This window comes from Bubalus kerabau, chromosome 10, assembly GCF_029407905.1.
Source record: "Bubalus kerabau isolate K-KA32 ecotype Philippines breed swamp buffalo chromosome 10, PCC_UOA_SB_1v2, whole genome shotgun sequence".
Classification (NCBI taxonomy): domain Eukaryota; kingdom Metazoa; phylum Chordata; class Mammalia; order Artiodactyla; family Bovidae; genus Bubalus; species Bubalus kerabau.
In genome coordinates, this window is record NC_073633.1 from 36,822,238 (window position 1) to 36,844,170 (window position 21,933).

The 21,933-nt window shown below is 36.5% G+C and overlaps 1 long non-coding RNA gene across 4 annotated transcripts in view; it reads right to left on the minus strand.

Annotated features, from left to right (window-relative positions):
- Positions 1-327: 327 nt before the first annotated feature.
- LOC129621184 (uncharacterized) overlaps positions 328-21,933 on the minus strand; it is a 226,551-nt gene continuing 204,945 nt past the window's right edge. For 2 of the 4 annotated variants that reach the window (XR_008699082.1, XR_008699078.1), the window contains 3 exons: positions 15,442-15,550; positions 4,686-4,763; positions 328-3,108 (listed from right to left, as the gene is read on the minus strand). This is a non-coding gene — a long non-coding RNA (uncharacterized LOC129621184). The remainder of the gene's footprint in view (positions 3,109-4,685; positions 4,764-15,441; positions 15,551-21,933) is intronic. The other 2 variants (XR_008699084.1, XR_008699079.1) reach the window with 1 other exon arrangement.

Sequence of the window (21,933 nt, forward strand, 5' to 3'; positions counted from 1 at the left end):
TCATGTTTAATCTTTGCACAGGTTTCAAGTAGCCTTAATTCCATCCTCATTTTCTTCTTTCTTCTTTTTCAGCTAAAAACACTTTAGAAGATGGCTCAGAAAATTATCTTTTGCATGCCCTAAAGGCATAACATTAATGCCCTTTTCTACTGAGCCCTGACCCCTAATATTTTTCTAGGCAAGGCCTTGAGAGAGGTAGAAAATTGAGAGGGTGAAGAGGAAAATCTTCAAAAGCAGCATGCCTCTAAATTGATACCATGTAAACCTCTCCTAGCATCGGGAAACCACTGCTGGGGGTAAATGAAATGAATTCACTGGGGCATCTAATCCTATTCCTGGAACATTTAAACGCTTTAAATGCACTGGCGAGCAAACAAACTTCAAAGCAATCATTACACCCCAGACACTGTTGCTTGTGTGGCTGAAATCTTTATGAGATTAGCCCCCCACAGGGAGAGAAGTTAAACACGGCCAGAACCACTTTGAAACTGTCAGGAGGATACCCATTTACCGGCTGAGAATCAGGGCAAATGCACCTAATTCCCAGTGTATCTGTGCCCCAGACCCAGACGTCACCCACTGAGCCTAAAACTCTACTCCACTCTCTGCAGCCTTGGTTTCTCAGCTTGGAAACCAAGTCAGTGCTGACAACCCTGAACCAATATAAAAAATTCAAAGTTCTTATCTTCACTTGGACAAGAGTTAAATTCTGGAAGGCATATATTGAACGAATATTATAAAAAAGCCTACTAAGAGATTTTAGTTGTTGTTCTTTTCTTTTTTTAAGTATATGGAAAAAATGATGAGCAAAGATAGAAAATATGTTGTTAGGGTTTTTTTCTGTCAATTTCTACTCAAGTCAAGTATTCCCCCAATTTATCTTCCTTCCTTATCTTAGATCTTAAATTTATAATGCAAATATATTTCATGAGTTAATCAATTTATGAATAAAATGTTTGTTATCTCCAAACTAGAAAGGTGGTTTTATAATACTTATGTAAGTGGAGCTAAAAAAACCTGCAATATTAATTCATTCAACCAATGTAATACAGAAGTAAAATTGATATTAATTTCTGTGAAGACATAAATTGAGAGGAATAATTCCATCATGGGGCTCTAGTTCAGTGGTAGGCATGATAAGGCAGTCAAATCTGAGGATTACATGTATGTGTTCTAGCTACACAAAGGTTGAACAAGTAGCTGGTGATGAAGACTTGAATATATTTTTTTCCTTTATCTTTTCATCCCACTGAGTCAGTTTTTATTTATTTGCTGACATGATGCTGCCAAATTAATTTGGTTCCCTCTCAACATCATGGCCAAGATGTTTTTCCGTATCCTTTAAGAGATTGTTCCTCTTGAGAAAAATGCTAGCATATGCTGGGTTCACATCTGTGGGGAAGCAGAGTGGCCTATTCAGGTATATGTATTTGCTGCTCCTCAATTTCATAAAAGTACGTTAATCCCGTTCCCAGCGGGACTAACAGTTGAAGTATATGGCTCAGCCAAGCTAACCAGTTACCTAGACCAAGTACTTAAAAATCTCAAGCTTAATGAAAAATAAAAAGTAAAAATGAGAGAGAGAGCAGCACAGATACAGTGAGAGGGAGAAGAAGAGAAAGAGAGAGGTTGGAAATCACTTCAAGAGGATACAGAGCCCATCCAGTTCCTAGTATAGTTTAAATTCTATATTTCATTATGCCATTCCAGCAGCAAGTATCACCCCTCAAGCACATTCTGTTAGTTCCCCAAAGATTTGTTACTTTGTTGCTTTGGGGTATAATTCTATCAGGCTGTGTAGTAAAAAATTATAAGTAAGCTCATTGTGAAAATACTGTAAGAATACTGTCTCCCATGTTTCAGGGCTCTCCTTGGGAATCCATAAGAGAAATTTATCTCTGGGCATAGAATGGAGGAAAAAATTAGAATATTCATGGGCAATGACCTGATTTGTTTTTATCTCATTAAATACTGTGAATCATAAAGCTGACTGAGTCTCCTTTAAGTTGGCTGCTCAAAACTTCAGAGTCACATCCATGGCCCAATTCACTCAAGAATAAAAAACCTGCAACATTTGATGTATATACTACTTGCAATCCCAATTTTTTTAAATCTTTCTAATAGTCTTCTCCTTTATTCTAATTCCTTCATCTATTTTAAGTGTTGATTCTCTTTTGTTGGATCATGTGTATCTTGTTAAAGAATCTTAGATCTTGTGTTGAATATAATATTTATACAAAAATACAGCCAATAATTAAATATCACCATTCTCAGAGATCCCCCTTTCCCTCTCACCCTTGGAAGACTCCAGCTTTTGTTTCCTATCTGACAATGCTACTAATATTTGCCAATCCAGCAGAAAGCTTTACACAAATGAACTGGTGTAATGGGATGTGAACCTACAATAAGAGTTTGTCACATCATAGTCACAGTATGGGAGATCTGCCATTGATTTTTCAGTAAATATGGCAAATGGTGAAAAATATAGTGTGTGTTCCTCAGCACTAAATTTTTCAGTGACTGTTTTTCTCTTCTGCTGTTTTCTCTTCTGCTGTCTTCAGGTGATATTTAATAAAATGCTCTCTTTTCTCACTATATGAGTTTGTACTGACATGGCTAATAGGGCCCATACTGAAGTTGTTATCTATTTTGCCCATGAATGCATTTATAAAGCTTGCCTTTATTAGTGAGTAAAGCATGAAAGCAAATTAAATGATAAAAAAAATTACTGTGTCATGGAATTAAAGAGTAAGTATGGACCAAGACTCCCCCAGTTCATTGAGGTTATTCAAATCTTTATAAGCCAACAGATAGCTTCTTGACATCTCAAAGAGTGAAATTCAGAATATGGTGAAAGTGCATGGCAGTTATTAGAAAGCTCTTTTCATTTAGTCCAAGTTGCTCCTTTTGGAACTCAGGTACCTTTGTTTATTATCCTGTTCTCTTTTAACATTAAAAAAAAATTACTTTCTAATTTGAACCATTTGGAAGACCAGGTGTGATGAGGTCAGGATGTGATTGGAGAAGGCCTACTCTCATAGAAGATGGCATTTGCTTTGAAGAATCACTATGATTCACTGATCGTCTGACTTGCAGAAGCTCAGGAACCTGATTTTGACAGCAAGGGGAGAATAGAATTACTGGTCACAGGCAGATGTAATCAACAAAGTTCCCTGAGATTAACACACAGAACTGACTTCTTGGTGGTATGACTAATGCTCTAGCTAACAGCATCTCTCTATTCTAATGTACACAGGGCATCAGAAAATCTATTATTCATTTAGTTGTTCCACAGACTTTGAACATCAAGGATGTAAAGATACCCAAGATACCAAGTCAATAAGATATATTCCTTGACTTTAAAAAATGTGTAGTCTACCAGGTAGACATAGGCATACAAACACAAATTTAATAATAATAGGGCTATATCTGAAAGTCCATACTGTGAATGTTTAAAGACATGACATCAAGTCAGACACTATAGTAGGAAAATGTAAGTTTGTGGAAGAGGAATATTTAAAATCTGCTGCCCCAAATTCCCTCTTCTATAAAAAATGATTGATTGGATCTGATTCTTTGTATGATTATAGTTTACATGACAGAGAAGAATCTTCTTTCCCTGTCAATTTTTCCACCTTTATCTACACACATACTCCCACTGTGAAAGCAGACAGTTTTAAAATCACAATTGCTCATCTCCTCTTGCTTAAATGACATAATTAAAAAATAAACATATTTAATGACTCCCTATTGCCTAGAGAATAAAATCCAAATACCGATATTGGGATATTATGGGAGGCCTGTATTCCCATCTTATTTTCTTCATCTCCTTTCTGCTTACTTTATTGTTTTGCTAAGTAAATAGTTTACCTGATTTAGATAGTAAATCAGTCTGTAAATATGTATTAAACACTTACTATGTGCCAAGCACTGAACTTATGATGGTATATAGCAGAGGAACCTATAGACCATGCTTGTTCTTTCAGCCTAGAAGGTGATTGATTCCTTTTCTATTTGTTTGCTTAAACGCTACTTAGTAGTCAATGTATAGCTCAAATTTCACTTCCTTCATTATATTGCCAGGGATCCACCCAGGTGAAAAAAATTCATTGCTTGTTACATATGTATTCCAATTCTTATTCCATTCCTCAATCCCACTTAATTTCTTATAGCACTTAATTACCATCTGGTTATTTTTGCCTTCACATTTCTAGTACTGTGTAAGTCTCCTGAGAGCAGGATTTGTATAAGATTCATCTTGGTTTCCTCCCAGCGTTTTAAACACAGTAGTTGCACATGGAAGAAATGAATAGAACAAATTTTCTTCAGTATTTCTGGAGTTGCAAACCTAAAAATATGATGATTCAAAAAGTCCTCATCACTAAGTTTTGGGTCATCTATGGCTAGAGCTGAACGTTTTTATTTTGTAAAAAAAAAAAAAGAAAATTAACTTTGCTACTGTTCAAATATTCCATGTCATTTTGGTTTGTATTCATATATTAAAATACATAAAAATGTACTCTTGTTAGCTGTTTTGCAGTTTCTATTGCAGAAAACAAAACTTCTCCCTTTTTAATACCTGCTATACAAATATGTTAGAAGACCATTTCCTCTCAACAGCCACAGTGATTTTCATGGTCCTTCTCGGTATATCATGCTAAGTATGCATCTCATAGGAAATGTACCTTTGAACAGATTCGCTGCTTGGTTGGCTATTGGCTTTAAAAGGGTCCCAAGGTACTCATTTCTGGATAGCTTTACACCTAAAGAAATTAAAATAGAGTGTCTTAGTTTCAAGTTGACCCAAGAGAAGAAGAAAACATGAACCCTAAGGAATTGTCATTTAGGCATTTATGACCAGATCTGTGTAAGTTTTACTTTAGCACCTGCTTTTCTCTTTATGTCAGCATCTTGGAAGCGGCAAAGCCATGTGGCTCAGTGGCCACCTTGGAAACGCGTGCCTTAAATCCACAGAAAACCCATGTCAATGAAAGAGCCAGAACAGCATCTGCTCCTGAACACTTTGTCCAATTCCTTTATTCTCCTAGATGTAAAATCTACTATTTCAGACTAACTCTGTTTTCTGTGACTTCATATAGCCTGGCTGCTCTTCCTTTCCTAAGTTTTCCTATTTGATACTCTTGGTTACAAAAAATTGCTTCTTTTCTTCTGTCAGATAAGCGACAAACTTGCCCTTTTAAATAATGATTCCCAAGGCTTTCTTGCTCTGGTCCACAAGACCTGATTAATTTTACCCATTTTCTAAGTGTTCTCCCTCAAATTAGTCTGGAAAATATGATATTCATGAGAATATTCTCAGGGTTTATTCCATTTGGGCTTGAACCCCAGTTAAATGGTAAATACTCGAAAATACGGGACATCTACTCATTATCAACCACCATTATATTTTATTTATGCTTTCACTGATTAAATCCAGGCATGTTTTAAAATGTCCAAATGATGATTTTAATTTCAAGAAGAATTTAACTTATCTGGTTTACTTAGGAAAAAAGAACGGTTTCTTCCAAAAACCTTACCAATGATGAAGTTCAGAGATGTTGTTATTACCTACCTAGAAAAAAGAGAGAGGTAGACTTCAAAATAAAAAAGAACGTCTCTTTTTCTCTCTTTAAAAAAAAAATTATGAGAGGCATTTCAGGAAGAGTATCTTTAAATATCAACAGCCCTTCTTGATGAATTAGGTAATACTGAAAGGAAAGAGGACTGACCTGTCAGGAGGAAAAAGTTAAATTCAGGGAGAATAGAGTAGAGTTTTTGGAAAGAGTAACTCTAGTTCTAATAGGATTTTATTCCAAGAATTTGAATACATAAAAGACTAACACTAGACACCTACACCCACAAAGACTGGCTGCCAATTATCTGGTGAGTTGAGCAGTTATCTGCTGAATTTAGCCAACTGGAGGAAAAAACTTTTTTCTAGCCTCAAACTCCTACTTTCTCTTCAATAGTAGATTCCTTTTATCTGAAATATCTGGCTAATTAATTCAGTTCTGCACTTCATTTTGCCTGTGTGGACAGAGGTTGAACTTGTCATTCTGATTCACTTCCCAGAGGTAGGGTAGCAGCATTGAGAGGGCATCATTTATGTTAGAGTATCACAGAATGACATTATAGCTCAATGATTGAAAAGAGAATTAAACTAACTTGCACATTCAAACAATGTTTGATTACTTAGGAAAACAGAGGTAAAACCCTGGCATGGATTACTCTAAACCATAGACATTTGACAGAGAATCAAATTAGGCACCAACTCAACTGTTATGAAAATTTCCATTTAAAAGGAGAGTTGTGTTGAATATATTTGTGCACCAGCTCTGACACTTCTGTAAATGATTTTAACATCTCAAAGCCAAGATGAAAGTCTTATAATCACTGAGAAATAGAAATATCATCTGCAAACATAAGAGGGTCCTTTTTATTATTCCTAGTAGTAGAGAAATAGGTCCAAACATTTCAAAGTGTTGGTGAGACCGACGCAAGACCATACATCAACATACGAAAGCAATGACTACAAATTCCTCTCTTCTTGCTTCCTTTGCTCAACCCAGATGTAAATTCAAATGATAGAACTGTAAAAGAGTTAAAGGGATATTAACAAAGTCAAGAGGCACAAAACTGAGCCAAGAAATAAATTAGATAATTCATTTCTGAATAAATAGAAAATTTTCAAGAATTTTTTTTAGGAAAAATCATGGTTACACAGGAGAAAATAATACCCAAACCTTAAATAGTCTTTTTTTTTTTTTAACTCCATACTAGTGTATATTTCTCTACTGAAATTCAGTAAAGCACAATAAGCCTTTCAAAACTTTTAATAATCCTATAAATGCAGGGTTAAAATAATTTAGAAAGCAGTAGGAATCCATTTCAAGGATGGCCATTTATACCAACAACAACCACAAAAAGTTATTGCTGTTGCTTTGCACTTCAGTGACCTTACTTTGTTTGGACTGGAATGTACAGAGAACCAAAGAGATCTTTTATGATGTGGATGTTAAAATGGTGAGTTGGCTCACGTGGGGCCAAACCACTGTCTGAGACAATGTAAGGGATAGTCAAATTTCTGCCTCAGAAAATTAAAAATTATATATTGCTATAGACCTTTGGTATGTAAACAGCTACAGCACCAGCCAATAAAGAGAAAAGCAAATACCATTCAACAGCAAAGCTAATCTCACCTCAAACCAGCCAAGCTGCATTAAATAAAGGCCTGCTAGACAACATATTTTGCTGGGGGCTATGAACATCATGTTGTTCTCCAGCAAAAAACCCACAGTATATTCTAACATTCCACCCCATCCACACATTAACCATAAAACATATCGAAGAGATTATACACAGTCTGCTGTTTGGCAGAACCTATCAAATTCTCTCCATTTTTAAGCATAAGAAAAGCAAACAAAAAAACTAGCTAAGGAATATATATCTTAAAATCTAGAATACAAAAGAAAGGAAAAAACTGATCCAAAGAGACAGAGGGAATAAAACCTACAAAAAATATTTTTAACATAATGTAAGAAAAATTAAGAATATATCCATTTTTGAATGTATTAGTTTGTGCTCTCAATAAAATAGAAGAAAATATAAATTTTATCAAAGCAGATAAGATGAAAGGAAGTATTATTAAAAGATAAAGTAGACAGCAAACCAACTGCATTAGAAATGAAGACTGTGCCATCATTTCATTTTCCCTTCACTTCTATCATTTACTAAAATAATAAAAACATAGAAACAATAATCCATCCTTATGAAATGAGGACAGAGTCACCATCCCAGGCCTCAGGTTATATAAAAACAAATCTGCCAAATGTATTGAATTTAGGATGGAATTGAAGAAGCAGCTTGGGAGCATGCACAAAATTCTACAGTTCTCTTACAGGATGCAGTATTTCTTGAAGATTCTGGTTGCCAAATCAATGAAAGTCCCAAAGCCCAATCAGAGATCCTTCAGTTAGAATAGATCTGATGGTTGAGCAAAACAAATTTTTCCAAACAATGCCTTTACACACCATGATGCACAAAGTGAAGGCAGAGCCAAAGGAAATAATTCCAGTAAGCCATCTATGGAGGAAACAGGTAGAGGTAATGCCAGATAAAGTAGGATCGAGTTGAAGGCAGCTAGTGAAAATCAGAGAAATACATGCTGAATCATGGAACAAAATCAATTAAAATTATAAATTTCACCATGAACCACATATACCTTCTACTCTGGTGAGCGATAGAAATGTGTCCTGTAAGACAGAAGTGATATGCAAAATACTTTTTAAAATATTTTTTATGTATCCTGCATGGAACCTGGACTGGCGATTCGTTTCTTATATGATATTAAACATGTTTTAATGCCATTCTCCCAAATCATCCCCCCACCCCTCTCCCACAGAGTCCAAAAGACTGTTCTATACATCTGTGCCTCTTTTGCTGTCTCACATTCAGGGTTGTCATTACCATCTTTCTAAATTCCATATATATGCGTTAGTATACTATATTGGTGTTTTTCTTTCTGGCTTACTTCATTCTGTATAATAGGCTCCAGTTCATCCACCTCATTAGAACTGATTAAAATATATTCTTTTTAATGGCTGAGTAATACTCCATTGTGTATATGTACCACCACTTTCTTATCCATTCATCTGCTGATGGACATCTAGGTTGCTTCCATGTCCTGGCTATTATAAACAGTGCTGCGATGAACATTGGGGTACACGTGTCTCTTTCAATTCTGGTTTCCTCGGTGTGTATGCCCAGCAGTGGGCTTTCTGGGTCGTATGGCAGTTCTATTTCCAGCTTTTTAAGGAATCTCCACACTGTTCTCCATAGTGGCTGTACTAGTTTGCATTCCCACCAACAGTGTAAGAGGGTTCCCTTTTCTCCACACCTTCTCCAGCATTTATTGCTTGTAGACTTTTGGATCACAGCCATTCTGACTGGCGTGAAATGGTACCTCATTGTGGTTTTGATTTGCATTTCTCTGATAATGAGTGATGTTGAGCATCTTTTCATGTGTTTGTTAGCCATCTGGATGTCTTCTTTGGAGAAATGTCTATTTAGTTCTTTGGCCCATTTTTTGATTGGGTTGTTTATTTTTCTGGTATTGAGCTGCAGGAGTTGCTTGTCTATTTTTGAGATTAGTTGTTTGTCAGTTGCTTCATTTGCTATTATTTTCTCCCATTCTGAAGGCTGTCTTTTCACCTTGCTTATAGTTTCTTTTGTTGTGCAGAAGCTTTTAATTTTAATTAGATCCCATTTGTTTATTTTTGCTTTTATTTCCAATATTCTGGGAGGTGGGTCATAGAGGATCCTGCTGTGATTTATGTTGGAGAGTGTTTTGTCTATGTTCTCCTCTAAGATTTTTATAGTTTCTGGTCTTATGTTTAGATCTTTAATCCATTTTGAGTTTATTTTTGTGTATGGTGTTAGAAAGTTTTCTAGTTTCATTCTTTTACAAGTGGTTGACCAGTTTTCCCAGCACCACTTGTTAAAGAGATGGTCTTTTCTCCACTGTATATCCTTGTCTCCTTTGTCAAAGATAAGGTGTCCATAGCTGCGTGGGTTTATCTCTGGGCTTTCTATTCTGTTCCATTGATCTATATTTCTGTCTTTGTGCCGGTACCATACTGTCTTGATGACTGTGGCTTTGTAGTAGAGCCTGAAGTCAGGCAGGTTGATTCTTCCAGCTCCATTCTTCTTTCTCAAGATTGCTTTGGCTATTCGAGGTTTTTTGTATTTCCATACAAATTGTGAAATTATTTGCTCTAGCTCTGTGAAAAATACCGTTGGTAGCTTGATAGGGATTGCATTGAATCTATAGATTGCTTTGGGTAGTATACTCATTTTCACTATATTGATTCTTCTGATCCAGAGGGATGGTATGGGGAGGGAGGTGGGAGGGGGGGTTCAGGATGGGGAGCACATGTACACCCATGGAGGATGCATGTTGATGTATGGCAAAACCAATACAATATTGTAAAGTAAAAAAAAAAAAAAAGGTACAAATAGCTCAGAGAGAAAAAAAAAAGAAATGTATATAATTATTTTCCTGCAATGTTGTTATTCATCCAATTGATTTGGTCTGGTAACAGTATCTCTCATGTTTTCATGGCATAGAGAATGTGATGGCTTAATTTTCTGAACATATATTGTATCCAAAATATATTTTGAAGAAAGGAATAGAGTGGGGAAAATTGTAAATAAATAAATAAAATAAAATAAAATACAGACTTAAATGAAAAAAAAATTTTTTTAAGAAAGAAAAATAAAATAAAATATTTTTAAAAATATTTTATACCAGTTTCTGGTCTTACGTTTAGATCTTTAATCCATTTTGAGTTTATTTTTGTGTATGGTGTTAGAAAGTGTTCTAGTTTCATTCTTTTACAAGTGGTTGACCAGATTTCGCAGCACCACTTGTTAAAGAGATTGTCTTTAATCCATTGTATATTCTTGCCTCCTTTGTCAAAGATAAGGTGTCCATATGTGCGTGGATTTATCTCTGGGCTTTCTATTTTGTTCCACTGATATATATTTCTGTCTTTGTGCCAGTACTACAGCTCAACTCCAGAAAAATAAATGACCCAATCAAAAAATGGGCCAAAGAACTAAATAGACATTTCTCCAAAGAAGACATACAGATGGCTAACAAACACATGAAAAGATGCTCAACATCACTCATTATCAGAGAAATGCAAATCAAAACCACAATGAGGTACCATTTCACGCCAGTCAGAATGGCTGTGATCCAAAAGTCTACAAGTAATAAATGCTGGAGAGGGTGTGGAGAAAAGGGAACCCTCTTACACTGTTGGTGGGAATGCAAACTAGTACAGCCACTATGGAGAACAGTGTGGAGATTCCTTAAAAAACTGGGAATAGAAGTGCCTTATGATCCAGCAATCCCACTGCTGGGCATACACACTGAGGAAACCAGAAGGGAAAGAGACACGTGTACCCCAATGTTCATCGCAGCACTGTTTATAATAGCCAGGACATGGAAGCAACCTAGATGTCCATCAGCAGATGAATGGATAAGAAAGCAGTGGTACATATACACAATGGAGTATTACTTGGCCATTAAAAAGAATACATTTGAATCAGTTCTAATGAGGTGGATGAAACTGGAGTCTATTATACAGAATGAAGTAAGCCAGAAAGAAAAACACCAATACAGTATACTAACGCATATATATGGAATTTAGAAAGATGGTAACAATAACCCTGTGTACGAGACAGCAAAAGAGACACTGATGTATAGAACAGTCTTATGGACTCTGTGAGAGAGGGAGAGAGTGGGAAGATTTGGGAGAATGGCATTGAAACATGTAAAATATCATATATGAAACGAGTTGCCAATCCAGGTTTGATGCACGATACTGGATGCTTGGGGCTGGTGCACTGGGACGACCCAGAGGGATGGAATGGGGAGGGAGGAGGGAGGAGGGTTCAGGGTGGGGAACACATGTATACCTGTGGCGGATTCATTTTGATATTTGGCAAAACTAATACAATTATGTAGTTTAAAAATAAAATAAAATTAAAAAAAAATATTTTATACCAACCAACCAGAACAAATCCTGGCCACTCTGAATCAAAGAAATACTTAAGATACACATATGAGAAAAGAGGGGAAAACTGTTCCTATTTGCCAATGATATGATTAAATATAGGGAAACTCCAAGAGAATCAATTGAAAAATCAACTAAGTCTTGATAATAATTTAGCAAGGTGTTAGAAACAAAAATCAATAGTTTCCCATACACAAGTGAGTTAGAAACAATTAGGAAAGGAAATATCATATTTTATGAAGTAGCAAGAGAAAAAAAGCCAAATTAGAGATAAATATGACAAGAAATACGGCTGACTTATTTGGGGAAAGTCATTTAAGTTATTAAAGGACTTTAAAGAGGTGAGAGACTGGAAAGATAAGGGCCGTTTTTAAATAAATTAATACTAGATGGATGAAATTCTCTATAAATCAGTATATAAACCAAAAGTGATTTTCATATAAATAGCATCAAGATTATTGGAAAGAAGATGGGTACCTAATAGCAGTCATGCAAGTTTTGGGGGGATCAGGGTAGCATCTAAGTAGAGGATGCATCTAAGACAATAAAACATATCAAAGCTACAGAAATTACAACAGATGCTTACCCAGCCTTACCCCAAGATTACTTGTTTAAATATTTTAGCACATTACTGCTCCATTTTTTTACTTGTATAACTCGAATCTATCCAAAATATATAGTAGATCTACTGAAGAAATCAAATTGCCAACATCTGTTGATTCATAGAAAAAGCAAGGGGATTCCAAAAAGAATGTACTTCTGCTTCATTGACTATGCTAAAATTTTGACTGTGTGTGGATCACAACAAACTGTGGAAAATTCTTAAAGAGATGGGAATACCAGACCACCTTACCTGTCTCCTGAGAAACCCGTATGCAGGACAAGAAGCAACAGCTAGAACCAGACATGGAACAATGGACTGGTTCAAATTAGGGAAAGGAGTATGTCAAGGCAGTATATTGTCACCCTGCTTATTTAACTTATATGCAGAGTACATCAAGTGAAATGCTGGACTGGCTGAATCATAAGCTGAAATCAAGATTGTCAGGAGAAATACCAACAACCTCAGATATGCAGATGATACTAATCTAACGGCAGAAAGTGAAGAGGAACAAAAGAGCCTCTGGAAGAGGGTGAAAGAGGAGAGTGAAAAAGCTGGCTTAAAAACTCAACATTCTAAAAACTAAGATCATGGCATCTAATCCCATCACTTCATGGCAAATAGATGGGGAAACAATGGAAACAGTGACAGACTTTAATTTGGGGGGCTCCAAAATCACTGCAGATGGTGACTGCAGCCGTGAAATTAAAAAATATTTGCTCCTTGGAAGAAAAGCTATGACACATCTAGATGGAGTATTAAAAAGCAGACATCACTTTGCCAACAAAGGTCTGTCTAGTCAAAGTTATGGTTTTTCCGGTAGTCATGTATGAATGTAAGAGCTGAACCATAAAGAAGGTTGAGTGCTGAAGAACTGATGCTTTTTAATTGTGGTGCTAGAGCAAGCTCTTGAGAGTCCTTTAGACAGCAAGGAGATCAAACCAGTCAATCCAATAGGAAATCAACCCTGAATATTCATTGGAAGGACTGACGTTGAAGCTGAAGTTTCAATACTTTGGCCACCTGATGTGCAGAGCTGAATCAATGGAAAAGACCCTCATGCTGGGAAAGATTGAGGACAGGAGGAGAAGGATGTGACAGAAGATGAGATGGTTGGGTGGCATCACCAACTCAATGGACATGAGTTTGAGCAAACTCAGGGAGATAGTGAAAGACAGGGAAGCCTGGCCTGCTACAGTCCATGGGGTCACAAAGAATTGACATGACTTAGCAACTGAATGAAAACAACAGCAATAAACTGAAGAGAATAGAGAGTTTAGAAGTAGAAATATATTATTCAGTATTAGTTTGTGGTTAATCTGGCACATAATGTTCAGTCGTGTCCGACTCTGCAACCCCACAGATTGTAGTCTGCCAGGCTTCTCTGTCCATGGGACTCTCCAGGCAAGAATCTGGAGTGGACTGCCATTCTCTTCTCCAGGGATCTTCCCAACCCAGGGATTGAACCCAGGTCTCCTGCACTGCAGACAGATTCTTTACCATTTAAGCTACAGGGCAGTCCTTGTAATTAATATTACATTTTAAATCAGGACAGTGGGAAAAAGAGTAATTAGTTATATAACAAATAGTGTTGGAAGTTCAGTTTATCATTACAAAAAGTATAATCTGTACTATATATACTAAAATAAATTTCAGATGGAATCAAGTAACGTAAGCAAAAAATAAAAATATCACAGTACTAGAACATTATTTTAAAAAATAATCTTGGGGTAATATTGCTTTAAGCAAGTCACAAAGCTTAAAAAACATATAAAAATTACTGTACTTTGATGAAAAAAATTAATAAGTTCTTACACATAAGAAAACTGTGAATATAATGGACATGAACAAAAATCAATGAATTAGAAATTTATGAAAATTGCTCAAACTCTCTTCCTTAAAATTAAGGAAACAATTAAAACTGGATAGTGCTTTCCAATTTAATTCAGGAAAAGGGAATAAGCTTAATAACATACAATGCTGGCAAACAGCAGGGATAAAAGTTTTGTTCAAAGGCCATAGCCAGAAATTAAAACTGTCATAAACTTGCTGGCAGGCCACTGACACTATCTATATAAATTTAAACTAAACATAAACTTTTGACCCATCAATTCACTTCTAGAAATTATTTTATAGTTATAATTTGTGGAAATGGAAAACTTATGTCAAGGATGTTCACTGTGGCATCGTTTACAAAAGCAAAAGACTAGGCACAATCCAAATGTTCATTCATTCTAGGGAATGACTAAGTAAATTTCTATAATATAAAAGGCTAAAAATAGTAATATACAGCAGTAAAAAAGAATGTGGCAGATTTATGTATATGAAGATTATATTATGCTAATATTATACTCAATGCTATTTGAAAGTTTTACCATATGAAAGTATTATATTTTATTTTATTTTTTAAAAATATCAACTAAAATACATAAATAAAAATAACTGGGTTACATATGGAGAAGGCAATGGCACCCCACTCCAGTACTCTTGCCTGGAAAATCCCATGGACAGAGGAGCCTGGTAGGCTGCAGACCATGGGGTCATGAAGAGTCGGACACAACTGAGCAACTTCACTTTCACTTTTCCCTTTCATGCATTGGAGAAGGAAATGGCAACCCACTCCAGTGTTCTTGCCTGGAGAATCCCAGGGACGGGGGAGCCTGGTGGGCCGCTGTCTATAGGGTCGCACAGAGTCGGACACGACTGAAGCGACTTAGCAGCAGCAGCAGCAGGGTTACATATAAACATATCCAGGGGGGAAAAAATCCAATTAGCATTCACATATGAGACAGAAAATATTAGCATTCATATATGAGACAGGAAAAAGAGAGGAATAGGTCAAAGAGATGAATAGGATAAAGGACAGTAGCAGAGGTACACTCAATTACATATTGTCCCTTAGGGCAGTGGTGGGGGGGATAAATATAAACATAATATAATGGTATAAACTGTAATTTATTATTTCATCAAATTGGAGATTCCATTTGAGTCTAAAACGTATCATTCAACTGTACTACAAAAGAAAACAAAACATTGCCAGTTATACTATGACATAATCCTTTCTAGTCATTGATTGCAATGTGTATCCTAATTTCTGAGATGTTGAAACTGTTTTAAAAAGTACATCTTATAATTGTCAAAGTATTGTAAATACCCAATACCTAGAAATATCTTGGCAGTACTTTTGAATGTTAAGGGTAAATACCAATTGTCTCCATGAGGAAAAAAAAAAAATTACAAAGAAATACAAATTAGACCAACCTTAGCTTTTCTCTCAGTATCATGTGCCAGAAGACAATGGATTTATCTTGAAGAGTTTTGAGTAGAGAAAGGATGAGATCCAAGAATTCCATCATCTGCCAACATATTTCTTCTTGGACAAAGAAAATGAAAATAAATATATTCTCAAACAGAAGACTCTAAAAATACCTTACTATGTTTCAGAAAAACTTACTCAAAATCATGCTCCTGATGATCACACAGTAAATCAAAGAAGAAATACAAGTCAGAGTATAAAAGACTAAAGTGATTGTTAATTTCATTAAATCAGAACTGGATTTACAAATGCATTAACAAAAATTAAATGTAAAATAAGTAATTCTGAAAGATTCCATATATAATGCCAGAAATACTTACATATTTACATGACATCTTATTGCAAACATTTCCTCTTTGCACTTTTTGGGGACTGCTTGTTTCTTACTCCAATATCTTTTTTTGTCTTTAGCTGAGCTATTTCAAATCCTAAAAGATGATGCTGTGAAAGTGCTATACTCAATATGTCAGCAAATTTGGAAAACTCAGCAGTGGCCACAGGACTGGAAAAGGTCAATTTTCATTCCAATCCCAAAGGCAGGCAATGCCAAAGAATGCTCAAACTACTGCACAATTGCACTCATCTCACACGCTAGCAAAGTAATGATCAAAATTCTCCAAGCCAGGCTTCAGCAATATGTGAACCGTGAACTTCCAGATGTTCAAGCTGGTTTTAGAAAAGGTAGAGGAACCAGAGATCAAATTGCCAACATCCACTGGATCATCGAAAAGCAAGAGAGTTGCAGAAAAACATCTATTTCTGCTTTATTAACTATGCCAAAGCCTTTGACTGTGTGGATCACAATAAACTGTGGAAAATTCTGAAAGAGATGGGAATACCAGACCATCTAACTTGCCTCTTGAGAAACCTGTATGCAGGTCAGGAAGCAACAGTTAACAACTGGACATGGAACAGCAGACTGGTTCCAAATAGGAAAAGGAGTACGTCAAGGCTGTATATTGTCACACTGCTTATTTAACTTATATGCAGAGTACATCATGAGAAATGCTGGCATGGAGGAAGCACAAGCTGGAATCAAGATTGCCGGCAGAAATAGCAATAACCTCAGATATGCAAATAATACCACCCTTATGGCAGAAAGTGAAGAACTAAAGAGCCTCTTGATGAAAGTGAAAGAGGAAAGTGAAAAAGCTAGCTTAAAGCTCAACATTCAGAAAACGAAGATCATGGCGTCTGGTCCCATCACTTCATGGCAAATCGATGGGGAAACAGTGGAAACAGTGTCAGACTTTATTTTTCTGGGCTCCAAAATCACTGCAGATGCTGATTGCAGCCATGAAATTAAAGGACGCTTACTCCTTGGAAGGAAAGTTATGACCAACCTAGATAGCGTATTGAAAAGTAGAGACATTACTTTGTCAACAGAGGTCCATCTAATCAAGGCTATGGTTTTTTCGGTGGTCTTGTATGGATGTGATAGTTGGACTATAAAGAAAGCTGAGCACAGAAGAATTGATGCTTTTGAAATGTGGTGTTGGAGAAGACTCTTGAGAGTCTCTTGGACTGCAAGGAGACCCAACCAGTCCATCCTAAGGCAAATTGGTCCTGCATGTTCATTGGAAGGACTGCTGTTAAAGCTTAAATGCCAGAATTTTAGCCACCTGATGTGAAGAGCTGACTCATTTGAAAAGACCCTGACATTGGGAAAGATTGAAGGCAGGAGGAGAAGGGGACGGCAGAGGATGAGATGGTTAGATGGCATCACTGACTCAATGGACATGAGTTTGGGTAAAAACCAGGAGTTGGTGATGGACAAGGAGGCCTGGCGTGCTGTGGTTCATGGGGTCACAAAGAGTTGGACACGACTGAGCAACTGAACTGAACTGAACTGAAGACAATATTTAAGATGGTGATTCAGGCCATTTCAGGGAATTTTACTCAGTTTTCCTGATATCTCCCATATACATATGAGGTATATATGTTAATAAACTTCTATTCATTCTCTTGTTAATCTATCTTTTATTACAGGGGATCTCAGCCAAGAACTCAGACTTGCGTGTGTATGCATGCATACTCAATCGTGTCCAACTCTTTGAGACCCCATGGTCTAAGAATACTGGAGCTGGTTGCTATTTCCTCCTCCAGGGGATCTTCTCAACCCAGGGATGGAACCTGCATCTCCCAAGTCTTCTGCAATAGCAGTCAGATTCTTTACCACGAAGCTATCTGGGAAGCAAGAACTCAGAAGAGTAGAGGAAAAACTATTTTTCCTCCCTGAGAAAACTATTACCTATGAGCAAAAGATCACAGGAAGAAGAAGGAAAAATTTAGAATTTCCCTACATTGATTTATTTGGAACAGCAGAAAATGGAGCACTGATGTGAAATATTCATAATCTTAGAATTCATTCTCCTCCCCCAAAAGGAGAAGCAACATTACTTGTAGTCAAGAGCTAAAAACCAATCATACAAAGATCTTGGGGGAAAAAGGAGAGAAATTGTAGGAAGAGCTGCATTAAGAAGCTCCAGGAGTTTCTTGCCATAAGTCCCTAGTATATGGGCCAACATATTTAACTGTTTATTAGTGTTCATTTAAAAATTCTTGAAATACTGTCTTCTTGGCTCCAGGACTTTGAATTGAACTGGAGAGATTATTAAAAACTCAAGAATAACCTCTCAGGAGTGACCAAGAGAGAACGTATCCTAACTAAGGAGATAGAGGACATTTAACAAATTTGGAGAAGTTAAACCAAAGCCATGGTTTGTCAATCAAGTACGTAGACAATCCCAGCTACGCTCTTACATCACTGTCATCTTGTTCTTGCTTTACTATTAAATACTGGGTTGGAGTGAAGGGTTACCTAAGCTTAGGAATCACATGTGGACTTGATGGAAAGGTGTGTGCAACATGGAGGAATCCTGGACTTTAGCTGAATGGTGCAATATCTGCCAAATGGAAGACCATGGCAAAAGACCTCTGGCTTCTCAAAAAAACCTGTTCATACAGCTGGACCGTGTTTTGCAGCCTTCCTTGCAGCTCAATGTGGCCATATGACTGAGTCGTCATCAGTAGAATGTGGGCAGAAGTGATGGGAGCCACTGCTAGGGATGCATCCCCCAAACCTTCCACACACCATCCTCCATGCCCAGGTATTCCTGAAAACCTGTTGCTGAAGGCAGCAAAACCTTAGACAACCTGGGTCCCCAAATTGATATTTGGATCAGATTTCTTCCCACTACTCGTTTCCACCCTGAAGCCATCTTTCAATTGTATGTGAGCAACAAACAAACTTCTATTGTGTTTGGGCCATTATTGGTTTTTTTGACCTATATATTTGCAGTTAGCTAACGAAATAACAGGGGAAAGGTCTTGATAAGCGGCAGACAAGATGACCAGCACCTCCAGATTTCTTCAGGTCTTAACTGCTCACAATTCCAGGTGAAGAAAGATTCTCTTTCAGTAGTCTTAAATTTCATGGAGGAAAGTTAGTTTTGTGCGTGTGTTTTATGTTCATTCCTGTGGCATGGAAGGAGGCAAGGTCAGCTTTCCCATCCCCCATAAGGCAACACAGACCTGGTGCTCCACTGGGAAAAGTAAATGTAGTAGATGTGTTACCAGAAGGCGCAAAGGATGCTGAGTAAGCAGAAACAACGTTTGAACAGTAAAATCTGACGTACCCATATAGATAACATATTTAATATATTATCCCTTTATATCCCTTTAGCATAAGTGGTATGTGTGTGTCTCAAACAGGTAATAAGGTTTACTTGCTATCTTATGTTTTGTCTATATTGCCTGAAAATGTAAATCTTTTTGTATTTATTATTTTAAAATGTTAATATATATATATTTTATGAGGTGACATTGAAGGTCAACTTGTTTCCTCCTTTATAATTTTAAGAATGAAAAAATTTTTAAATTGTGAAGCAAGTGATACTAGACAATTTTACTTACTTAAGATGGTGACTGTGGCTTGTTTTCTCCTACTTCTCCAATATTATGTTGCCAATATAATCTAAAATAAGAGGTTCAGGTTATGTTGAAATTATTAATTACTATCAATAGTTAATTAAAACTATGGTTTCAAGGCTATTTAATAATGTGAAAAAAGACATAATGATATTGTGACGGCATGATCCTAGCGATGAAGCCATATGAAAGCCTGGAAGAAAATAAAACTAATTAAAAGTGGTTACCTTTTAGTTTGAGAATTATTGATGGTTTTCTTTTTTTTACTTTACTTATATATCTCAAATTTTCTATATGTTATAACCTAAATATTTTCAAAATAAAAATAAATGAATACCAACCATTGTTCAGTTCTTTCTGGTCTAAAACATTCATCTTTAGTTAATTGTCTCACTCTGCATAATTCGAGGAAAAGAAATGAAATAAGATAGTCCGTCCATATGTGGATAGACTGTGTTATTTCTAGGGCCCAGAGGATTTTCCTGAGCTCAGTTTACATTTGTGTTATAGGGAAATGAAGAGGGAAAGAAAAACGCAGCATGCGAACAGTGTGAAGTATGTTCAAATCCATTGCTCACAGCAGGGAAAAACAACTGCTTCCTCTCCTGTTTTCAGTGACCTAGCATGTGTGCAGATCACAGTGTCAGGAAAAGAATCTAAAATTGCCTTCAACACGGCTTCTCTGTTATTTTTGTGCTAGTAAATGCCGAGGCTGGAAGACCCTCCGAGAAACCTGAAGGCCTTGTACTGCCCTGGTTGACTTGGGCTAAAAAGGCTTCAAAGAGGCATTTGCTTATTCTGTAAGAAACACAGGTTCATACTAGGAGCCCTACAACTATCCTAAGCCCTCAGAATAATTGCATCATTAATTTCTAATGACGTGGCTAAACTCTTTAAAATTATGATCTGACTTTCTACCTCTGTAGACTGGGAGAACTCTTGTAAATATCTATAGCTTCTTTGCAAAGAAAAATAATTCACATTTTATTCTTCCCAGATTGATTATTTACTGCTTCTATCAATTCTCATCATAAAAGCTTTCCATATAGGTGCCAAGGACAAAGATGGAAATAGGTGAATTTAAATGTTTGTTTATTAAGATGTTTGAAGGGCTTAATTCTTATCTGGCCATTCAAATAGGATTAAAGGGATTACCTTCAATAATACAGGCACATTATAAATACGTATGTTGTCTCTAATTAATAGGCTTGGATATGAATATAAGATATGTCAAATTATTACAGAATAGACTATGATTACATTATTTTTAAATAATGGAAAGAAAATCCAGGAGTCATTAGTAAAAGAGATGACTTTGGAATAAAGTAAACTCATTCAGCAAATATAATGCTCTGCAAGACACATTTCCTATTTATATGTACAGTTAATAACGTCTATTATGCAGTCTTAGCCCTAGAAGCCAGTGTTTGTTGAGAGAAACACTTTAAAACAGAAGCTTAATTACATAGTGCTCAAGTTTCTCTCGCAACATCAAAAGGGAGAAAGTCATTTGTGCTTTAATGAACATTTTGAAAGAGAAAAATAAGTTCTCATGTTGAGAATTCTATAAGTTACAGAAAGGAGAATGCAAAAGGAAGAAAATTTTAGATCACAATATTTTTTCAGTATATGACAAAAGCTGCAAAGGGAGAAAATGGATGCTAGTTAGATAGATAGAGATAGAAACAGGCAGATATACATATCGGAGAAGGCAATGGCACCCCACTCCAGTACTCTTGCCGGGAAAATGCCATAGATGGAGGAGCCTGGTGGGCTGCAGTCCATGGGGTCGCTAAGAGTCAGAAACGACTGAGCGACTTCACTTTCACTTTTCACTTTCATGCATTGGAGAAGGAAATGGCAACCCACTCCAGTGTTCTTGCCTGGAAAATCCCAGGGACGGGGGAGCCTGGTGGGCTGCCGTCCTAGGGGGTCACACAGAGTCGGACACGACTGAAGCGACTTAGCAGCAGCAGCAGCAGATATACATATAGATATAGAGATATAGACTACTAAGGCCTTGGATTTTTATTCCAGGATTTTCCTCTGAGAATTACTCAGGCACGTTATAAATGAAAATATTTATTTTCAAGGGAAAGATTCTCCTTCACTTCTCTTGCCAGATTACTCCCTGAACACTAGAACTATCACATTGTAAAGGAAATCACTGAAGAGACTTAGCAACCGATTCTAAGGAAGCAGCAGGTAATAACAACTTTCACAAACTGGTTTTGACCTGACTCACTATTCTAACCAAAAATTCCACAAATTAGTATTAAAAATGATTATCAGTTTTTCATGTGGGCTATAGGAGATATAAACGTGATATTGTCCAATTTAACTTGGAGTTCTTAGAAGTGGACAGATAGTTTTTATCCTGTGATACAGTGCATTTTATAAGGTAGAGAAATGTCAGACACCATTAAATTCCCTCATTTAAGAAAATACATGCAAAGATGCTGACAGTTCATAACCGACAGCCAAGCTCTGGATCCATCATTGGCCCA